This window comes from Sprattus sprattus (genome assembly GCF_963457725.1).
Source record: "Sprattus sprattus genome assembly, chromosome: 10".
Lineage (NCBI taxonomy): Eukaryota > Metazoa > Chordata > Actinopteri > Clupeiformes > Clupeidae > Sprattus > Sprattus sprattus.
The window spans coordinates 28812570-28821150 of record NC_137908.1 but is presented as its reverse complement, the minus strand read 5'-3'; positions in this window follow the sequence as shown (position 1 = coordinate 28821150).

The window sequence follows — 8581 nt, the reverse complement described above, 5'->3', positions numbered from 1 at the left end:
TTTTCTCTAATAAACAGATGATTCTGGGATTCACAACTCTTGCGTGGTGTGTTTCAACCCGTGTATTAGGGGTGGGGGAAAAAATCGATTATTCGATTTTTCTCGATTCTCTCTAAAAACGATTCTCTCTCGATTCAGAAAAGTTCATAATCGATTTTGTAATTAAATTTGTTTTTTTACACATCCATTTTATGTTGAAATGCAAGCTGCATCGATTATTGTATTGTTCATAGAAAGTCAAAATTGTGACAAGGAAAAGCTTTTTCTCTAATTCAAAATAGAGAAGGTAATTCATCTGTTGATTTTCTTTAATTATCAAACACAAAGTAGGAAGTGTAGCAAAGACTCTGAATCCGTGTATCATTCGTTCATTTGTTTTTCCGATTTAGACGAGAATTGAAAAAATGAAAACAACGTTTGATTTCTCGTTTTTCCCTTTTCAAAACCAAAACCAGAAATCGGATTACGGTTCGTTTTCTCGTTTTTTCCATTCTGCACCCCCAAACGGAAAATGGAAAATGAAACATTCGAATAACAAATCCACGCTGCTTTTTTGTGGGATCCCCGCGCCCCGGTGAATCGGTCGTCCGACCTGGGTGGGCCTAGAAGCTCGTAGAGAGTCCGTTGATGGTGCATCTTTCTCGGACACATATTTTTGACATCCCGGTGCCTGTGGAGGTTGAAAACAAGGGCCTAGAAGCTCGTAGAGAGTCCGTTGATGGTGCACTGTCCTCGGACACATTATGTTCACATCCTGGTGCCTCTGGATGATGATAACAAGGGCCACACACCTCGTAGCGAGTCCGTTGATGGTGCACTGTCCTCGGACACATTATGTTCACATCCTGGTGCCTCTGGATGATGATAACAAGGGTCACACACCTCGTAGCGAGTCCGCTAAAGGTGCACTGTCCTCGGACACATTATATTCACATCCTGGTGCCTGTGGAGGATGGAACCAGGGGTGTAGCTGCTCAGGGCCAGTCCGCTGATGGTGTACTATTCTCGGACACCTGTTGCTCTCATCCTGGTCCCTCTGGAGGATGGAACCAGGGGTGTAGCTGCTCAGGGCCAGTCCGCTGATGGTGTACTATTCTCGGACACCTGTTCCCAGGGTTAACCAGTTTGGACTTAGAAATATTTTGAAATATGACAACCAATACGGCCAGGATTTGTTATTCGAATGTTTCATTTTCCATTTTCCGTTTGGGGGTGCAGAATGGAAAAAACGAGAAAACGAACCGTAATCCGATTTCTGGTTTTGGTTTTAAAAAGGGAAAAACAAGAAATCAAACGTTGTTTTCATTTTTTCAATTCTCGTCTAAATCGGAAAAACAAATGAACGAATGATACACGGATTACTCTGAGTAGCAAACTCGAATGTTTTAAAAGTCGAAATGGATTGATAATCGTTTTATCGGTTTAGAATTGATAATTGATAATCGTTTTTTTTACACATCCATTTTATGTTGAAATGCAATTATCGATTGATTATCGATTATCAATTCGAAACCGATAAAACGATTATCGATGCATTTCGACTATTAAATCATTTGAGTTTGCAACTCAGAGTCTAAAATCACTTCCTACTTTGTGTTTGATAATTAAAGAAAATCAACAGATGAATTACCTTCTCTATTTGCTTTATTAGAGAAAAAGCTTTTTCTTGTCACAATTTTGACTTTCTATAAACAATCCAATAATCGATGCAGCTTGCATTTCAACATAAAATGGATGTGTAAAAAACATATATATTTTTTTAAATTACAAAATCGATTCAAAATCGATAATCGATAATCGATTTAAAATCGAATCGTTGAACTCTGAATCGGAATCGAATCGAATTGTGAGGTGCCAAGAGATTCCCACCCTACCGTATATGTTTCCAAGGATGGTATGACTAATTGGGCCTTTAGTTTAACCTCTTTAACTTTTAGTTTAACCTCCTCTGGGTGTGGTAATTGAACTTTTACACCGTGTCAAATAAGATATTAATAGTTACAAGGTAGCGTATGTAGCCCTCCCACCAATGATATGGCTCATTTCATTTTGTCTAGGGAAAATATAACTACGGTGGTGGGATGCTAATTTAAATTACCTTTTACACAACTCGGCAGTGATGGGCAGTTGCGTCACTACTTGTAGCGATGCTACTAGCTTAACTACATTTGGCAGTAGCTTGGCAGTAACGTCGCTATTTACAAAACCAAGTAACTTTTCAGTAGCTAAGCTCTTTTATTGATCAAGTACCGCAGTAGCGTCCTCGAAAGCTAATTTATCCTGGACCTTTCTGATGTTCATTCATAACAGGCTTCCTTGCAGCCATCAAACACAAAAATTAAGCAGTACGCCACTTTAGTCGAGACGAGTGAAAATAGATAGATAGATATCGTCATTTCAAGTACACCAGACGCTGCTCATACATTTAAAATGAATTCTCCCCTAATTTTAAATGGGTAGTTTGCATGCAGATTCTAGACAACTCGATAACTAGAATGCTGTTGATATTTAGATACAGCTGAGTCCGTGCTGTCTGCTCAGGGAGTCGAATTGCGAAAATGCAAGAAATAGACGAAAGATGAAGGTAGGCAAGGTCTTCTGCACTCATTTGTTTTCATCTGAATACCTGACTCAACAGACATACCTTCAAAAGTATGTCACTTCATACGAGACGAGTGAAACTATATATGTTTTCAGATGCCTTCTTTGTGATCCAAAGAAAAAGTTCCTGTCAACGTCAATGACATCCAACACAAACATACGAACACACGAATTTCATCCATTCAACTGTTTTTATCTGACTGACAGTTGTGTGATCACAAAAATTGCATTGACTTGGCATGCAGTTTGTTTAACTGAAAGTAGCTTCTAATGTATCAAACTACTTTTGACAGGTTTATGTAACTTAGCTTGCTACTTTTTTTTGAGTGGTAGCTTCTGTTTAGTGAAGCTGAATTTATTGTAGAGTAGCTGATAGCTTAGCTTACTACAAATATCAAGTAGCTTGCCCAACACTGCAACCCGGACAGTTGAATTTGCAGTTGAGAAAAAAAACACTTACATATATTTACACAACGTATTAACGAGCAAACAGTTAAACACTAAAGACATAGCACACAATACCAAAATGTTCTACTGACCGGTATAATTTAAAGTTGGTGCACTTTTGTTGGAGCTCGTAATCCATTCACGGCTCTCCTGCACCTAGCAGCCTTTAGCGAGGTTTGTGTTATGCATGAATATGGCCCGTTGGGAAACGTGACACACTCCAATGCAAATGTCAATACCTTCGATCCCTTCGTTTGAAGCAAACATTTTAGCTCCGCCATTGATCTCCCATTATATATCATTTCATGTTTGGACTGCAAGTCCAATTTTGAGAACTGCTTCAGCTTAGCAATACAACCTTCCATTTTCGCCGTCAAGTAGAAGCCTAGAAGAAAACCAACTTTAAAACCAACATATACCCGACAATTGCGCTCTCGCTCGCCTCCCTTCCTGAGGCAGTGGTACTGCCTGCCTCAGTAACAATATTTTTCAATGCGTTTTGAGCTCAACTCAAAGGTTCTACGCTTTCGCACGCATGCGTAAACCCCAGTTTGGAGTGATTGCGCAATCCTTACTGAGGCACTGCCTCAGCTGCCCATAGACACCAAATCATATGCCTCAGTCCACGGCACGTCCCTGTTTTCAAGAACCGGAAATGCGCAAATTCAGCGATTTTGATAATAATAATGCTCAAAATGATCGGAATCATGCAGAAATTACACCCATACCACAGATTAGTAGAGAAATATGAATATTTATTTTATAATAAATATATATGTATACATACATACATATATATACAGCTGCGGAAAAAATTAAGAGACCACTTCAAAATTATCAGTTTCTCTGGTTTTACTATTTATTGGTATGTGTTAAAGTAAAATGTACATTTTAGTTTTATTCTATAACCTACTGGCAACATTCCTACCAAATTTCAAATAAAAATATTGTCATTTAGATCATTTATTTGCAGAAAAATGACAATTGGTCAAAATAGCAAAAAAGATGCAGTGTCTTCAGATCTCGAATAATGCAAAGAAAACAAGCTCATATTCATTTTTAAACTACACAATACTAATGCTTTAACTTAGGAAGAGTTCAGAAATCAATATTTGGTGGAATAACCTTGATTTATAATCACAACTTTCATGTGTCTTGGCATGCTCTCCACCAGTCTTTCACATTGCCGTTGGGTGACTTTATGCTACTCCTGGCGCAAGAATTCAAGCAGCTCGGCTTCTTTTCATGGCTTGTGACCATCCATCTTCCTCTTGATCACATTTCAGAGTTTTTTTTATGGGATTCAGGTCTCGAAATTGGGCTGGCCATGACAGGGTCCTGATCTGGTGATACTCCATCCACACCTTTACTGGCCTGGCTGTGTGGCATGGAGCATTGCCCTGCTGGAGAAAACACTTCTCAGAGTTGGGGAACATTGTCAGAGCAAAAGGAAGCATGTTTTTCTTCCGGGACAACGTTGTACTTTGCCTGGCTGAGGTTTGTAAAAGACCATAAGGATTGAACCAAAGCGGACTGGAGGGTCTCCTAGTTCGTCTTCTCTGATGAGTCCAATTTTCAGCTTTGCCCAACACATGGTCGTCTGATGGTTAGACGGAGACCTGGAGAGGCCTACAAGCCACAGAGTCTTGCACCTACTGTGAAATTGGACTCATCAGAGAAAACGAACTAGGAGACCCTCCAGTCCGCTTTGGTTCAATCCTTATGGTCTTTTACAAACCTCAGCCAATTTTGGCTCTGCCTCCCCTGCCTCCTATGACCGCACATCCCTGTCAGTCACCCTTTTTGGATTTCACCGATGACATTACAGTATAGTTACCACTTATTTTGACAACTCTAATTGGTTGAAGTCTAGGGTCAATAACAATTTTCCACTTGTGCAGAATACTATTGTTAGAGGAATAGTAAATGGATATCATTGTTTCAGAGTTTCAATGCATGAATTGTGATACACCCACAGTCAATCCCTCGTGTGTGTTTTTGTTTAATTTGCTCGTTTTCTCAGGTTGGCTGTTTCCCATTTGTGGATTATGTCTTAGTTTATAGATGTGCCTAATTGTGTTACAGGTTTTTACAATAATTTCCACACTTGTCTCAACACAATGTCAACTCCTAACTCTTCACACAATGTGCTTGACAAACGTGCAAGCGGCGCACATCAGATATTTTTGATTTCATGCAAAATGCACTTCATGCTTCACCCAAAAGTGACTCATGCAGCCAGAACTATAGCACACTAGTGTCACCCAGCAAGACTACTGTGGCACTCAAAATACAATTAACTAAAAAGAATCCAAAACTTTGAAGCACTAAAAAATGCATATATGTGTTGCAGTATCCTGTATTTTTGCCTAATTTAGTGTTTCATTGCAAAAAGAAAAAGAAAAAAATAGTATATGCTGTAATACCAGACAATTTAAATCTGAAATGCTGCTGTATGTTTCATGCTGCAATTTCTGTGGTATAGTAGGACAAAGTGTGTAGATGCTTTTCAGTTCAGTAAGTGAAACAACACAACATGCTACCGTTAGATGTCTCCAGTAGCCCTAATGCTGATGCATGGTGTCTTCCAAATTTGTATGATCTTCACGTTTACTACAATATTCTCGCTTGACTTAACAGTAAGTCTTTTGGAAAACATTTTCTCAGCATATCTAATCCACCTCTACAATGCCCAACGCCCCACTAATCAAAAATAAACAGCCACCATAATGCCAAGAACAAACTTTGTTGGTTTGCCTTTTCCATTGCTGTAGACACCACTATTGAGTATGGTAAATAGCATCAGTTAGTGTTCCTGCCTAACAAGCAGCTGATTCGGGTTTAATTCCTGGGCAATAAAAGATGCAATTGGAAGTCACTTTGGGTAAAAGTACATTTACAATTGCAATTTTGGGTTACTTTGTCTCATTGATAGCCCATGAGTTACATATACAGCAGTAATAGTGGAAAAAACTCTTCAAAAATCAGCGACAACTGCATCTATATTTTAGTTTACATCCATGCACATTTCAATGCAAATACTGTATTAGCACTTTTGTATAGTTGGTCATAAGGAAGTCAAACAAACAAAACTAAACAAAAAACGAAATACATTTTCTACCAAAATCTGAATAATCTGCCTTATTTCTAGTGTATAGTTTAATTTGTCTATCAAAATATGGCATTACTTCTATTTATAGTTATTTAAATCTTAGTGAACTGTTTTGAACAAAGTATCTAAATGTCTGCAAAATTTGCTGGTGGTCAGTGGTCAGTGGAAGAGGTCATTGAATGCATTTTCTTTCAATGCAATGCAACAGTATCCACAGTTTAGTTCACATAGTCTGATATGCTGAATGTGTCAAGTGTTTTGTATGAGGGGACATGGTATTCAGTTTTACTGTCACTGTCAGCTGTACAAGGACGTGATGTTGTCTGAAGTTGTGATGTTCACTGAATTCATCTTTTACTATTGTTCTCTGTTTCTGACATTCACCATCTGACTAATACAACTTTTTGATTCAGTTAAGTTTTGCTCAATCTACTTTAGGAAGGTAAGGTCTGGTTTAATTATATCCCTTGTCTTTCGAATACAGAATAAATATGGGCATTTGCACTTGGACTGTTACTAATTTTTTAAGGCTGTTCTGACAGCATGATGTAAGAGAGGACCAAGTAGTTCCTTTAGGTGAAGGAACACACACACAAACACACACACACACACACACACACACACACACACACACACACACACACACACACACACACACACACACACACACACACACACACACACACACACACACACACACACACACACATCTTTGTTCCCTTTGTCTCTCTGCAATCATTTCTGGTGTTTCCCAATATTGGGTCAATAAAACTCCTGGGAGTGTTGCAACTAGTCCGGCCCAATTTCTCCCTCTTTCTATCAGGCCTCAGCTTTTTTGGCACCTTCTTGAAAGTCAGTGTTTGAGACTTAAGATGCAATTTGGTTAAATTCACTGACATATGTACAGAATAATCTGTTTAAAACCTTATACGCCCATAAAGGCTTTCCCCTTTTAAGGTCACTAGGATGTAAACATTTAAATGTCCATTCCTGACCTCCATGTGATTGACGTCCTCAGCAAACCACTGCATCAATAATCTTCTTTGTGTATCAGCCCCTCTAACTTTCCCTCAGTCTTCCAGGTTATTGTCTCTCCATGTCATATGTTCCCCTCTTCACCCAATCATCACTGACCTGGAAGAAGGCACGCTCCTCGGTGTGGTGCCTGGAGAGTTGGATCCAGGGGACCTGGGCAGAGGCCTCTGTTGGAACAGGTTGTGTTTTTCTGGCTGGCTACCGCAGGCAGCCCAGGCACTCACTATTCTTCTTATCTCGTGGTCATTAATATTTTAGTGGATGAAAAGAAATAGGCCAAAATGTTTTGTGCTTTTTTTTTTTTTTGCTTTTCAATTATTCATACCATGTGCTACTTTGCTCAACTCAGTACGGCAGTTGGCTGGAAGTCTTTGATAATACTAATTATCGTATCTCTGATATATCATATTACAAGCCCTCAGTCCAATCTTATCAAGGGGTTATTTAGCAAAAGAAAGACAGATATAAAGAACTAAGATACCAGAGGAATAATGTGGTCCTTTCATACAATGGAGTTAAATATTAGATTTCAGGAACTCCTTCCACAATCACTGGATAATGACTTTAAATCCTATGTTCCCTGATGACCCATTTTAAACCATTATGAAACATGTTCTTTATTAGCTTTGCTCATAAAATATTTCATCAGTCTGTATTATGCAATCAAGGTGGCCACTCTGTTTCACTTCACCTATATTAATCAGACAAAATAGAATTGAATTACATAGAGAATCTGAGAGAGAGAGGAAGAGCGAGACAATGTAAGAGTGTCTGCATCAATGCCCTGAACCGCTATTATTTTAGTATTAGGTGCTGCCCTCTACTGGATGTAATCGGAGAGCACAAAAATGATGTGGGTTCAATGGCCCACAGAAATATTAATGAATTAATGAATGAATTAATTAATTCATTAATTAAGACCATTGTCAGGTTTTTAATGGTGCACACGACACCCCGGAACACACACGTGCATATATGGAGGCGACACAGGACACACCCACACACGTAGTCAGTCCTGAAGTCGCGGTGAATTTATTTTCTGCTTTTTCCCATCCTAGACAGATCTTCCTCAAGAACCCCCAAGGAGCAGTGGGCAGCTTGTAGCGCCCGGGGACCAGGTGAAGTGAACTGTCCATCTTTGGTCAGGGATGGACATGTGTTCTGTTATTTTGCATGTTTTTTCTGCTGGGGTTCTTAGAGGAGGAAACCTCTTGTGAACACGGGGAGAACATGCAAACTCTACACAGAAAGGCCCGGGAGATAGCCCACCTGAGCACTGAAGGTCTGGGAGGACCTGCCCCCCAGAGCCAACAGCACCCCATGCGGGAATCGAACCTATGACCTTCTGGCTGTGAGGCGAGAAATAACAATCATTTGCAGGAATTT